Source organism: Chinchilla lanigera, unplaced genomic scaffold (genome assembly GCF_000276665.1).
Source record: "Chinchilla lanigera isolate Chin_1 unplaced genomic scaffold, ChiLan1.0 scaffold00029, whole genome shotgun sequence".
NCBI classification, from domain to species: Eukaryota; Metazoa; Chordata; class Mammalia; order Rodentia; family Chinchillidae; genus Chinchilla; species Chinchilla lanigera.
The window spans coordinates 18630812-18644568 of record NW_004955430.1 but is presented as its reverse complement, the minus strand read 5'-3'; positions in this window follow the sequence as shown (position 1 = coordinate 18644568).

Sequence of the window (13757 nt, the reverse complement as noted above, 5' to 3'; positions counted from 1 at the left end):
GGATGTGGGAAAAGAGAAGAGAAAGAAGGAGAAATTTTGTATGTATGTATATACAGGATAGTTAACATAGTTGTTCTACTGTCTTCTATTTCTTTGGTGAAAGAAATTGGCAATGAGACCTTGATTGATCAATATTGCATGTCTCTATCTGTTTTCATGAGAAACCACCTTGAAGATATCAATATGTAATACAACAAGCATTGTTAATTCCCTACCACTTTGTTTGTAACTCTGTATTGTCTGTACTGTTCTTTTGCTGTTTTGTAAAAGGTTGTCTGTCTGTCAATGTTTCCCTCCTTTTATTTTTAAAATAAATAAAAAGTCTGCTATTGTCATGTGGCCTAAGCCAAAAACCAAAACATTGTCTGCTGAAAAATACTTTAGAAAATCTTTTTATTTTCAATGTTCTTTTCATGTTTAATATAAATTTTTTACAGTTACTCTCTTTATCTCGACCACAAAGGCAATATTTTACCCAAACAAATATTCTTAAAAGCATCTTAATTTAATTTTTATTTCTATTGCCTGCCTTTAAAATCACTTTAGAATTTGTATTTTAGCAGAAGAACATATGTAGACAGAATAAAATAATGAATGTGTTTAAGATTACCCATCTTAAACAGCTCCCAAATGTGGCAGATTTTACTTTTCTATATCTTCTCACTCTCCCCATTATCTACCATTAGATTATTTTGAAGAAATTCTCAGACATTGTAAAATTTTACTCATAAAGACTTCATTACATACCACTTACAAGACTTTTATTTGGTCACTACAACAGCTTTGAACACCTAAAAATTTATCAGTGTTTTCTAAATACCATATTATTAGTCAATATTCAAACATCTTGATTGTCTCATAATTTTCTTCTCTCTCTTACTCTCTCCTTCTCAAAATGAGAGGTCTACACATTGCTTTAGGTTCATCTCTATTTTCCTCACTAAATTTTTAATCCATTGGTTTCTCTCTCTCATTTCTTTCTCCTTACATATTAAGTTTTTGTTGTAGAATTTCCTATACTCTAGAATATGGAAATTGCCTATCGGTATGAGTCAGGCTTCTCTCGAGGAACAAAATCTGCAGAAATTATATGCATGATTATGCATGGGAATTTATTACATTGGTTCATAGAGTCAATGGTGAGAGAGTCTACAACAGCTATCTGCATCTTATGGAACAGGAGGATCCAGGAGCTACTCAGTTCAGGAAAATGTAAGCCAGAAGCAAGGCAGATCAAAGATACAGCACCAGATAATGGTCAAAAGCCCGAAACCTCATGGAAGAACCACTGATGTGCACCTGCTGTACAAGCTGGAGACATGGAAACTGCTGTCCAAAAGAACAGCAGCAAAGGGAGCATACATTTAGGAAGACTGGTGTTTTTCAAAACTAGGATTACTTCCTTCTTTCTCTTTTTATTCCATCCAAGCACAAGCCAATTGGTTAGTGTCACCTAATAATTTTAGGGGTCTTCCTCCCTTTGCCTACAGGCCTACATGTCAACCATCCACAGATACGCCAGAACTGTGCTTTACGAATCTGTCCAGCATTTCTTAATCCCTTCAAATTGACGTATCATTTTCCACTGTCACACATCTCCATAACTTCATTCGACATACTCCATAGTCTTCTAGTTCTACTTTGTAAAACTCATACCTAGACGCAGAGGCTTATACCGATTCAGGATAAATGCATTTTTTTTTTAATAGGACAGAATAAGTCATGGGAAGTTGGGAAGTAGTTCTTATTGCCACACTTCAGGAGGCACATATTTCCTGGCTGTTTCTCTTGGGCTATTGATCTTAAGATCAGTTAGTGGGTATAAAAGCTATGTATCAGCCTTGTCCATTCTTTTAAACTTTTCTTAGTCATACTGGGTATTGAACCCCTTCTGCATGCAAGGTAAGAACTCTACCACTGAGCCACACCCCCATCCTGATTCTTATAAACTTTCTCATAATTTTAATACTTTATTGTTTTACTAATCATTAATGGCCATCTAAACCATTATATCCATATAAGTTGTAGAACAGGCATATTCTGATTCATCATTCCTTCTACACTAATTTGTTGTAGTTCATTTATGAAGGACTTTCTCTTATTGGCTGTTCAGTTATTCTATGGTACAGGTCACCTAGGAAAGGAAAGATAAATGATGAACTAGCACCTAGTCTTAGATACTTGTTAGCAAATATGAACTTAGATGCAATCTGTGATCTCTTTTTACTCTGAGTCTTCAGGTTGATACAAACAGCCTATTTCATTTGATAGAATTCTTAAACACAGTGTCTTTTATATTTTGCTACAATTGGTAGTATTCTCTTCAACTTACTTCAGATTCCTGATGAAGCTTTATTTTTTTCCACCTCACCCCACAAACACTGTATTCATAAAATAGTACCTGAATAATGAGTGCTCTTTGGGTATAAGTCATACTCTGGAAATACTGGTGTATAGGAAGTCCATTCTTTTCTATTTCAGATCTGTATGTAGTCCATTGCTGTGATGGAAATTCATATTTTGGTCAGTTTGTATTTTCTATCTCAGTTGGTATAGATTTGTTTAAGTTCCCAGACTTACCTAGTGACAAGAACTAAGGGATGTGTGTATGGGGAGGGCAATCTTACCTTTGATTACAGACACCATCTGCTCTTGGTTGCATTCACTGGAATGATTTTCATTACCATTCTGTGCAAGGCAGCCTTTATGGAAAGAAAGCATTTACTACTGTGCTGTGCTGGAGTACCTGAGTCTTTTCCTGGGGCTCCTGTGCCCTGAGCAAGCACAGAGACCTGACGTGCTCCAACATTATGTGGCCTGATCGGAGCCTGTAATTACTTCATCTCTACAGCTTTCCTGCCTGCCTCTGTGCTTCCCCCAAGAAGTGGGATCTGGGTCTTTCTGTACTGAATTTCACAAAATAATTTCTTTCTTTTTCCTTTTATAACCCACTGAGTGTATATCTTATAGTCTCCTCAAAGGAATATTTTGTGCATAAAATACTTTAAATTTAAAACTAATGTTCAGTCATTTGAAATTTACAAAAGTGTCAGGAAATTGACTAGAAAAATGAAATACATGAATTTCTATTTGGAAAAATAATTGATCTCAACCACTATACCACACTAAACACAAAGTTAATTAAAGATGGGGGTCACATACCTAAACATAAAAGTATTTAAAATATTTTAGAAGAAAATATTAGATTATATGACTTAGGGTAAATAAAGTTTTTTTTTAGGATACAGAAAGTGATAACCATGAAGGAAAAATTTGAATGCTCATAAGTCCCTAACTTATGACCATTTGAATTGCAAACTTTCACAGATACAAATAGACCTCACATTGCAAACATCCATATATGCAAACAAATCATGGAAGTATCTGACATGTCTGTTGGGTAGTTATGCTGTTGCACACTTACTGCACAGTGTGATTGTTTATAGTAATACAGCGTTCAATCAGAGCCCAAGAGTCCAAAAGCAAGAAGAAAAGCAGTGATAACAAAGAGGGTATGACTAGGAAACACAAAGCAATAACCATGGGAGCAAAAGTGAAAATAAATGAAACACCGGACCAAGGCAAAAGATGGTAGACATCGCCTGTTCTTACAATATGAATTGTTCAACCATTGGCACAGTTCTTTGGCAAGAAAATCAAGAAGAAATGTAAAAGAAAAAACAGTTCAGCATTTGTGTGTGTAGGTTTAATACTTTACATTGTGTATTTGTGTCAAAGGTATACAAGACTCAATTCATCAGACATACCAACAAATTGGACTTATGTATGTTCTCCTAGGATGGAACTCATTTATAAGTTGGGAATTTACTATATTAGATTTCCTCAATGTTAAAATGTGCTCTTCAAGTAACATTCTAAAGGAAATAAATGCCGGGTTGGGGCCAGAAGACCCCGATAGAGAGATGAATAAAGATGCAAGAGACAGAGAAGAACGTCACTGTGGGGATGTGAGGGGACTCCACCACAGGGAAGTGCCAAATTGACTGAAACTCCCTGTTTTATTGAGAAATAAACAAAGGTGTTGTGTTCTGGTGAACACAGGTGCTTAGTCTAGATAAGAAATGCAAGATGACAATTATGATGAATTGTTAACTTTGTTAAATTGTTCCCAAGATGTTCGTCCTTGTTTTACCAGCAAGGTTTGCCTCTTGAGCAGGTAGAACATCCTGTCTTCAAGATATTCTGACTCCTCAGGTTCAGTAACCTTTTGTGCCCTGAATCAACCTCAACAGATGTTGACTTGTTGGGTGCTGCAAGTTAAGCAGTTGATTAGTGAGCCAAACTTGATGTTGTTTTTGGTGTGTCAGTATCTTTATTTTGATTTTACTAACTAGGCAAAGAAGAATGAGTCATTAATAACAGTATGGCAATGGCTATCATTCTCCAGGGTACCTGATGTCCAGGTTCAGCGATCCAGCCATTTTAGGTTATATTTAAAGTTTTATACCCCTCCATCTGAGTGGCTTGTTCTTGAGAGCAGGTGGGATAGTTTGTTGAACTTGGTCATGTAATCTTTGTACAGCAAAAATAATGTGGTCCTTAGTGGATAATGTGTATGTTGGTTCTCATTCCAAGGATGGAGTGCAGCACAAATATGTTTACAGTGCCGATCACAGACAAGAGAATTTCTCATATTAAATGCAGCAAAGTGATCCCTGAGGAACTCAGTTGTAATTGGGTAAGCTTTTTTTTTATCAGTAGACTGTTGAGTATTATCAGTAGACTGTTGAATATTAAGGGCTGTTGTGACATTGAAAATAGCTTGGTTAATATATTTAGTATTTTGTACAAATTGGGTCAAAGAAACAATTGCAGTAGCAGCTGTGGCCACAACAACTATGGTGACCACAAGTGCAGCAATGAGCATACCAATAAACTGCTTTGGGCTGCAGAGACCATCAGGGGCCTGAGTCAAAGTACCAAGGGTAGGGGACTCTTTCCAAGGATGGGTTAAGTTGACAGGTAAATAAATGAATGTCTTTCAACACAGCACTAAAATGCTAGACTTTGTAGACACCTGAGGCAAACAAGCATAATATGTATAGCTCTGACAGATAACTTCACATAGAGAATCCTGGAGGGAAATGTTAGGGGGCCCTTATAAAAAGATGTCAGAAAGGCTAATGCACACTTTGATATATGAAGTACTGTTATGATAATAGATGAGTTTGGTTTAGCTCTTATCTTTCGATAACTGTCCCTGCATATCGAGAATGGATGGCAGGAATGTCCCAACCTCCAGACGGTGGTCTGTGGTGGGCCATTATCCAAGAAGGGTAGAGGTGTGGATAAACCACCTTTTCTCTAGATTATAGGATCTTAATTATAGACAGTTAGGTGTGAAAATTTGGAAGTATACACAGAAATCATACAGTTATGTTTACTGTGAAGAGAGCCTCTTGGTCCCCAGTCAAAAATGCTCAGGTTTCCAGTTTGTCCTCATATTTGATGGGACCTCTATGTAACTGCCCACTTATTTCCTGATATTCAGGGTGCAGGTCTTTGGTGACATGACAAAGGGTCAAGACATGTTTGTAGTAGTAGTATCATGTTTGTAACTTCTGAAAGATAACAATTAAAGATTAGGAGCTGACCACAGATGGAGCCATACCTATGCTCTAGGGGCTAAACAGAGAGGGCCAGCTCCCATACAGACAGTAAGTTATAATGGCCCCATTGTGTGTCATGGAGTTGGATGAGGATGCAGGAGCGGGCTCTATGCCTCCTATCAAGGAACTTTCATTGTGGAATACAGGAAAAAGGGAGTCAAACCAAATCACTGGTTCCCTTAAGGGGGGTTCTTGTATAAAAGCCCAATAAAGAGCATTTTGTCCCAACAGGAGATTTCCTAACACTTCTGTATAGCTGACTTGTGTTGTCCTGTGCACTGAAGAACTTCATCACCTTGAATCATCTTCTCGAAGCTTCTCCAGAGCCCAGGTTGTCCCAGGAACAGGAATGGAGCTTGGTCCTTCCTCTCTTCTAGGTAAAATTCCTGTTTCTGTGAGATCAGATTTCTTCCTCTGAAGGCCATGATATGATTTCACCTACTGTGCGGGCAGCTACACGAGTCCCTCCTGTAATGGCACACAAGCAAACCCTGGTGTCATATTGAAGAGGAACAAGGTCTTTCTAAAGTCCTGAGTCAGTGTTCCTCCATCAGGTTGATCTGCTTGGACCTAGTAGTCCAATGTTATTTTGCCTTGATTATTAACAGTGAAAAAAATTAAGGGTTATTGAAGCCTTATGTAGCTGCATGGGTGGAGTTGACTTTATGTTCCATTATATCTCCCCCTTTTGTTTTTGTAACATGTTTTTTAATGTTTGATGGGCTTTTTTGATTAGCACTTGGCCATGAGGATTATAGGGAATATCACTTGTATATGAAATATTTTATTTGCTAACAGAATGTTTGAAAACAGGAGACAGTGTAAACTGGGCCAATGTCTGTTTTAATCTTTTTAATAATACTGATATGAGCTAAACAAGAAGGCAATGGCGTATAACATAAGAAGCGCTGTGTGGTGGCACGAAGCATTCTTGAATAAGCAGCAATAGAAATATACACATAAAACCACTGACCAAAACAAAGGATATGAGCAACGTCCATTTGCCAAATCTGATTAGGCTCTGGACTGTGGGGGTTGGCCCCTGTGGTGTTCCAGTTCCCCGTACCCTCTGACATGAGGAACATTGTTGAATTATATGTTGAGCTTGGGCATTAGGTAAAGTGAAATCTTTGCAAAGGGCTCACCACTTCTGATACAGAAGCTCATGAGAAAGATGGGTCTCTTCCAAAGTAGAGAATTTTACCAGAGCGTCATCTGCTTCGTTTCCTTCCAAAATAGGTCCAGAGAGTGCAGAGTGAGAACGCAGGTGAGGGATAGAGGGTGGGAGCTTCCTGTAATAATTTTTGTGTAATTGTATGAAAAGCAGGAATAGATATGGCTCAATAGAGGGTTTGATGTGAGCAGTTTTAATATTTTGGACTGATTATAGCATATTTAGAGCCTGAAACAATAGTTAAAGGTTCTTAGGGAAAGGTTTGGAAAGCCAGTATGATAGCACCTAATTCTGCATTTTTGGGTGGAAGAAAACCTTTCTCTCATTAGCTTCTGGGAGCCTGACACTGTGCCAGCCTTTTTAGTGTGGTCAGAGCTATCAGTAAACATGGTACATTCCTGTGAAATGGGTGCAGGGCAAAAAACCTTAGAAAGGATGAAAGGAGTAGTATTTAAACAGTGTAAGAGCTTGTCAGCAGGCCAAGATGGAAGGATTTCCCCTGTAAAAATCAGTTAGTGCATATTGTAGTGGCTCAGTCTATTGAAGGACAGTTTCAAATTCCCCATGTGGAATGGGGGGGTCCTGATAATATGATGATATCATACCCTGACACTTGAGTAAATATCTTTCTTCCCATGATGATAAAAGAAACTATGATGTTAGCATAAGGTAGGATGTTTTTATGGCCTCTATGGCACAAAAAGATCCATTTAAAAGTTTTTAACATAGGGGTTAATTGTCTAATAAATCTAGTAGGTAAGTAGGGAGTGGGAAAAAGAAATGATTGAATAGGATATTGTGGATCTGTATGATCTAGCTGACATTGTTGAATAGATTGCTCTATTAGCTGTAACTCTATTTTAGTTTTTGGAATTAAGGTGGGAGGGGAGGACAAATTAAGATCACCCTGAAGAATATTAAATAGGTGTGCCAGCTGGGGAGTAGGACTAACTGGGATGGAACCAATTAATAATCACCTAGACATTTTTGGAAATCATTTATAGTGGTAAGTTGGTTTTTAAGAATGGGTGGCTTTTGTGGCTTGCTGATATAATGGATTTGAATGTATTTTAAGGGGAGTTGTTTTGTGCTCTATCAGGAGTTGTGATCAACCTAAAACTTTGAATTTGATTCTGTAGTTCCTGGTATAACTTAGGAGCTCTAAGGGATCAGCAGTATCGAGTCTCATGTTCTACTGATTGAGTTAGCTGGGCATTTTCAACGCTCTGGAAGCTGAGGGAGCTAGACCCATCACTGCATTTTTTTTCTGCTGGCTCCTACCCCTGCAGGGGTTCACCTCTGTGGGGCAAGGTTGGAGTGTATGGAGACAAGCTGGTGTCTGGGGCAGGGCTCAATCCTTTGGTCTTTGTCTCTCTCCACAGGGAGGAGAAGCACGGTTGGGGGCATGATGTGAATTTTTCTGAGTTCTGGGCTTGGGGTGCCAAAGGCTCCCAAACCATTTGTCCACTTTCTTTTATTTTCACCTTGCTGATTAGTACAGAAGAGAATAGTGCAAATTAGCCGCAGGTCACCAGGCTGAAACCTTCTTTCCCTGTCCTCTAGTTCTCCTCAAGTTTTCCCCACCTCTATCTCATATTTCTAAGTCTAAGATGCCACGGTTGGGAAACCATGGATTGTGTTCAGTGACAAGCTCTAAAAGTATAACACGCTGTTCCTCAGTGACTGAGTCATCGGCCTCCTGTAACAGCTGGTGCAAACCCTTGATGTAACGTTTTTGCTCTGTCCTTAATAAATGCTCTATGTTACCCTGAATAAGAAAGTTCCAAAGGCACAGAAAGCCCCTGCTTGATGATCTGCTCACTGAGTCCTCCTCTCAGTTTCATGTCCCTTTAGCTTTGTCGTTTTTGCTTGCAGAGGCTTAGACCTTGTTTGGGTGCCACTTGTCAAGCTGGGGCCAGCAAACCCTGATGAAAAGATGAATGAAGATGCAAGAGACAGAGAATATCATTGTGGAGATGGCCAGGGGACTGCACCAGAATGATGTCCTAAACTGCCTTAAACTCCCAGTTTGTATTTGAGAAATAAACAAAGGCATTGTGTTTTGGTGAACATAGGCGCTTGGTCTAGATAAGAAAGGCATGATGACAATTATGCCAAATTGTTAACTTTGTTAAATTGTTGCCAAGATGTTCCTCCTTGTTTCACCAGCAAGGCTGGTCTCTGACTGAGCTGGTAGAACATCTTGTCTTCAAGACGTTCTGCTCCTCAGGGTCAGCAGTCTTCTGCGCCCTGAATCAACCGCACCAGATGTTAACCCATTGGTGCTGCAAGGAACTCCAAAGAAGTAAGACTCAGTTTGTGAAGGAATAATTAGAAAATATGCATATGACAAAGAAATATGTTCTTGGGTGTACAAGAAATGTTTCCAACTTAATAATAAAAAGAACAACCGTTGAATCAAAAAATGAGCAAAAGATATTTGAACAGACAAGTCAGAAAGAAAATACTCGGTATTATTAGGCATCAGGAAAATCCAAATCCGTAGATTCTATTACACATCCAGTGGTATGGCTTACATTTAAAAGATTTATAGAAACTTTGATGAATATATGGAATAAAAAGTACTCATACTTTTTGGCACAGTTCGTTTGTGCAAAAATCTGGAAGTTTATTATAGAACTAAATGTGCCATCTCCCTGTAACCTAGCAATTCTATTCCTACATATTTTCCTAAGAATAATGAAAATATATTTCACAGAAGAATTGTATGGTAATACTCATTTTGACTTTATTTATAATGATCCAAACCTGAAAACCATCTAGAAGTCTATCAATAAATATATATAAACAAATTTTACCATATAGTGGATTATTACTCAGCAAAAATAAAAAGCTACTGATGCATGCAACAACATGGATGATTCTCAAAAACATTTTGCTGAAAGAAATCTTACACAAATTAGTACATACCATGTGATTCCAATTACATAAAACTCTGGAAAGGCAACAGGAAACCATGATGGAATAATTCAGAATAATCACCATTTATCAAAGTGGGGTTAAGGGTAGCCTGAAAAGAGACCTGAGGGAACTTCTCGTGATGATGGAAATGTTTTGAACCTTTGTAGGATTTAAGGTTGCACAAGTGTGCCTTAGTCACTTAAAATGTGTAATTCATTGCATATATAATTTATCTCAAAATAAAAAAATGCATTATAGGACTATCGTAAATAACATATATGCTGAATATTTTGGAAAGGATGTATAGATGTCTGTGATTTTACTTTGAGATTTATCCATAAGGTGGACTGTTCATAGAGAGATGGAAATAAGAACAGATTTTTTATAAAACAAGCCAGGTCAATCTTAAACTGAAAGGCATATTATACTTACTGTAACATTTTTTCAATATTTCTATAAGCTTGAAATTTTCATAGTAAAATGAGAAGTGGAAAACTAGTGTTAAATTTATTAAATTTACACATTTAAATGCATAGTTATTCTTCTTTAACTCTTTAAGTTCCACTTTAAATCTTACTTTTATTGGTGAATGCAGTAAATAAATAATCCATTAAAAAAAGGCCTTTAATCACTACTTTTGTAATTACAAAGTTTGAATTATGCCACAGTAACAAATAAGACTACAAATTTCAGATGTTTATTTACAGCAAAGGTACCTTTCTACCTTAGTCACAGTCTGATACAGGTCAAGTGATTTTCCTGGACATAACTCCTCTAGAGGCAACACAAGGATTGCAGCTGCTTTCTTTTTGCAATTTTTCCATCTCAAAGTACCTCATTCTTACTTATTCCTGCCCTTAACCACCTGAGACCAAAATGACCCATCCCTATAAGCAAGAACTTAATTTTGACATCCCAACCTAATTAGTAGTGGGGATGGGAAATATAATTTCCTGAGTGTGTAAGTAGAAGAAACAATATAGTAAGTACAACATTATTTACTATAATTACTATTTGACCTTACTTACAAACTTTGTTAATACACTGACTTAATTATTTAAAATTACATCTATAAATTTAATATATTCTATTTCCCTTGAAGTATCTCAGTTAAGTACTTAAATAATTATTATGAACTCAGTAGCTTAAATTCATATGTATGGTGAATTTTAAGCATTACTTAGTATTCTAATACAGTTTAGAAATTTGAAGTAATATTTCAATTTAAAGTCATAAGAGTGTAAATTCATGAACAGAATATTAACAATATTTCCTCTAAAGGATAGACAAAATTATGTAGAGATTAAACAAATGAATATCAATTATTTGTCAACATGTTTCTTTTGTATTTGCTAAAGGTATGATTTAATTAGTAAAAAGAATAAAAAGTACACATCAGTGACTCAGTTACACATTAATCTTTGAATTAGAATTACAAGTTTAAGATATTTTTCAGTGTACTAAATTCTGCTCTTTAAAAATTCTCAAACACAAAGAGTAACTGTAAATTTAAAATGAAACATTAATATAGTGCCTTGTATTCTCTTATTTTCTTTATTTAATTCTAAATCTTCCCTGTGTCAAAAAATGCTGCCAGATAATGAGATAACTGTGGTATATCAAAATATTTAGGGAAACCCTTGTAAATAACTTTTGATGTTAAGCTCTTGGTTGGCTGAATTTTTAATGTACTCTGAGGCTGCCATCTGAGATTCTTACCTACAGCTTACAGAAAGTGCAGTGTTTTACCCCGGCTCCTTCAGCCTCCTCCATCTCACCTCACAGCCTATGTCTCCTAAATTCTCTTTTCATATTACCTAAATATCGAAGACCCTTTCCACTGGGGACTCCTGCAGTGAGTTCCTGATTTCTTGCCAGGAGTTACAGGGAATGGTGGGAAGAAAGAAAAAGAGACAAAATAGAAGTGCCATAGGGATCTGAGATGACCAGATCCCTGCATGTGGGAACAAAAGGCCAGGAGGCACCCAGAACCACGGCACTGATTCATCACATTGGAATTTTAAAAAGTGGGTGAAGTGCAGTGGGTGTTTCGGGGAATAGTAATGGTGACTTCCGTGGGCTAGGAAGAACAAGGCATTCTCGTAAGGACAAGGATGAGACAGAGACAAGGAAGAATCTGTAGTTTTCCCAGCTGTTTTATCGCCTTCAGCAGGTCTTATCTTGCTCTGTGAGGGCCCCAGAAGTCATTAGCCCTGGGGCTTCCAGCTGTGACCAGAAAAGTGCAGGGAGTTTCTGTGTCCCAATCTGGCTCAGGACAAGGACAAGCATGGATGTCCCCTAGACTCAATTTATAATTTATGGTCCCCAACACCTAAACTCTTTTACATCCCTACTTGGAAGTTGCCCCCAAACTTGGTCAGATTAAACTAATCTATTTACTAATTCTCCTTTAAATTCTATCCATATTTTTCACGTTGCTGATACAATTTGCAACTACTTAGATTATAGGTGGTCACGTGATTGCAGAATGGGAAAATGTAATGACATGTTTTTTGGCGTGAATTCTAGATCCTAACTTGCCTAGGTTCCAATCCCAGCTGGCCCATTTACTCGCTCTGTGATCTTCATTAAGTTACTGGACTTTGATGACTGTCAATATCCTCACCTGTGACATGGGGGCAATAATAATACCTACCTTACAGGATTATTGAGAGGGTTATATAAGTTCCTAGATATAAAATTTGTTGTTATGACTATAATTATTGTTAATAATATTATTATTTGTTTGGCCTTGAAGTTAAAAAAAAAGCTCACGTCATGTGAATGGCACTCACTGAGTGGTGTGCAGAATCTCAATTTTTGTGACCCATCAAAGTTTATACCTTCACTGCTTCCCTCATCTCATGCATTTCCCCCCAGGAAGTAATTTTCTTGGCTTAGAGGCTAAAAGTTAGGGGAGACACTTTCCTGATGATGTTTGCCCTAATGTTTGTTAAGGTTAGGAATTAGTGAGTCTGTGCTTTCTGCTCCTGTGAGTATCCCTATAACCTGCTCTTAGACCCTGGAGCTACTTTGCCTATACTAGCACAGACCCACAAAAGGTTGAGAATTTACATCCACAGATGCAAACCTCAGGCACTGGTTAACTGGTGCATGAGTAGGAAGGTCCTGCTCCTTTGCTTCAGGTTCCTATCAAACCTTAACAGGCGAAGACTTCTTTATATTCCCAAGCTCCCTGTGGGATGAGGTTGAAGACATGTGTTTTGCTTGACTTGTGTACTTTCCTGTCTTACTTCCCTTGCTCTTTGGCCCCTTAAACTTCTCCCAGGATTAATTCCTTTATAAATTCCTTGCACAATATTATGCACTGAATGCTTGTGTCCTACTTATTTTGATAGTATCAATAAATGAAATAGTAAAACTAGTGACCTGAAATTCATTTCTCTCTCATACATACTTTTGCTATTTGGGTTGGATAAATGTAAAGACCAGCATTTTTTCCTTCGTTATAATTGGGAATTGTGATGAGTGTACTGTCAAGAATGTCTTTAAGATCATAGCCTAATCTCTTGTATAAGGAAAGAGAAAAGTACGATAGAGTTTCAGGGGATCAGCCCTAAGTAATGAATAAAATGCAATTTCATCGATGATCGTTGATATCATGGTTAAAATGTAGAGATAGCCTAGAAAGAGTCTTCTAAATTGATTATTCATTGTTCAAGTAAATCTGAAAATCTTGACTGCAATAGTAGTATCTGACAGTATTTATAATTTTAGGGCTGGGGATTTAGCTCAGTGGCACAGCGTCTGCCTGGCAAGCACAAGGTCATGAGTTCAATTCCTGGTACCAGCAGACATGTGTTTTGCTTGACTTGTGTACTTTCCTGTTTTTTTACTTTCCTGTTGTTTTTAACAAAAAACAGTATTTATAATTTTAACTATAAAAGATTGCTGTATTTCAGAAACAAGAAAGTACACGTCCATAGACATGAAAAATGACATAAATAGCTTAAACTACTCAACTAGCATTTGAAAAGATTGGAGGTCACACTAGTAGTTAAAGAATAGCA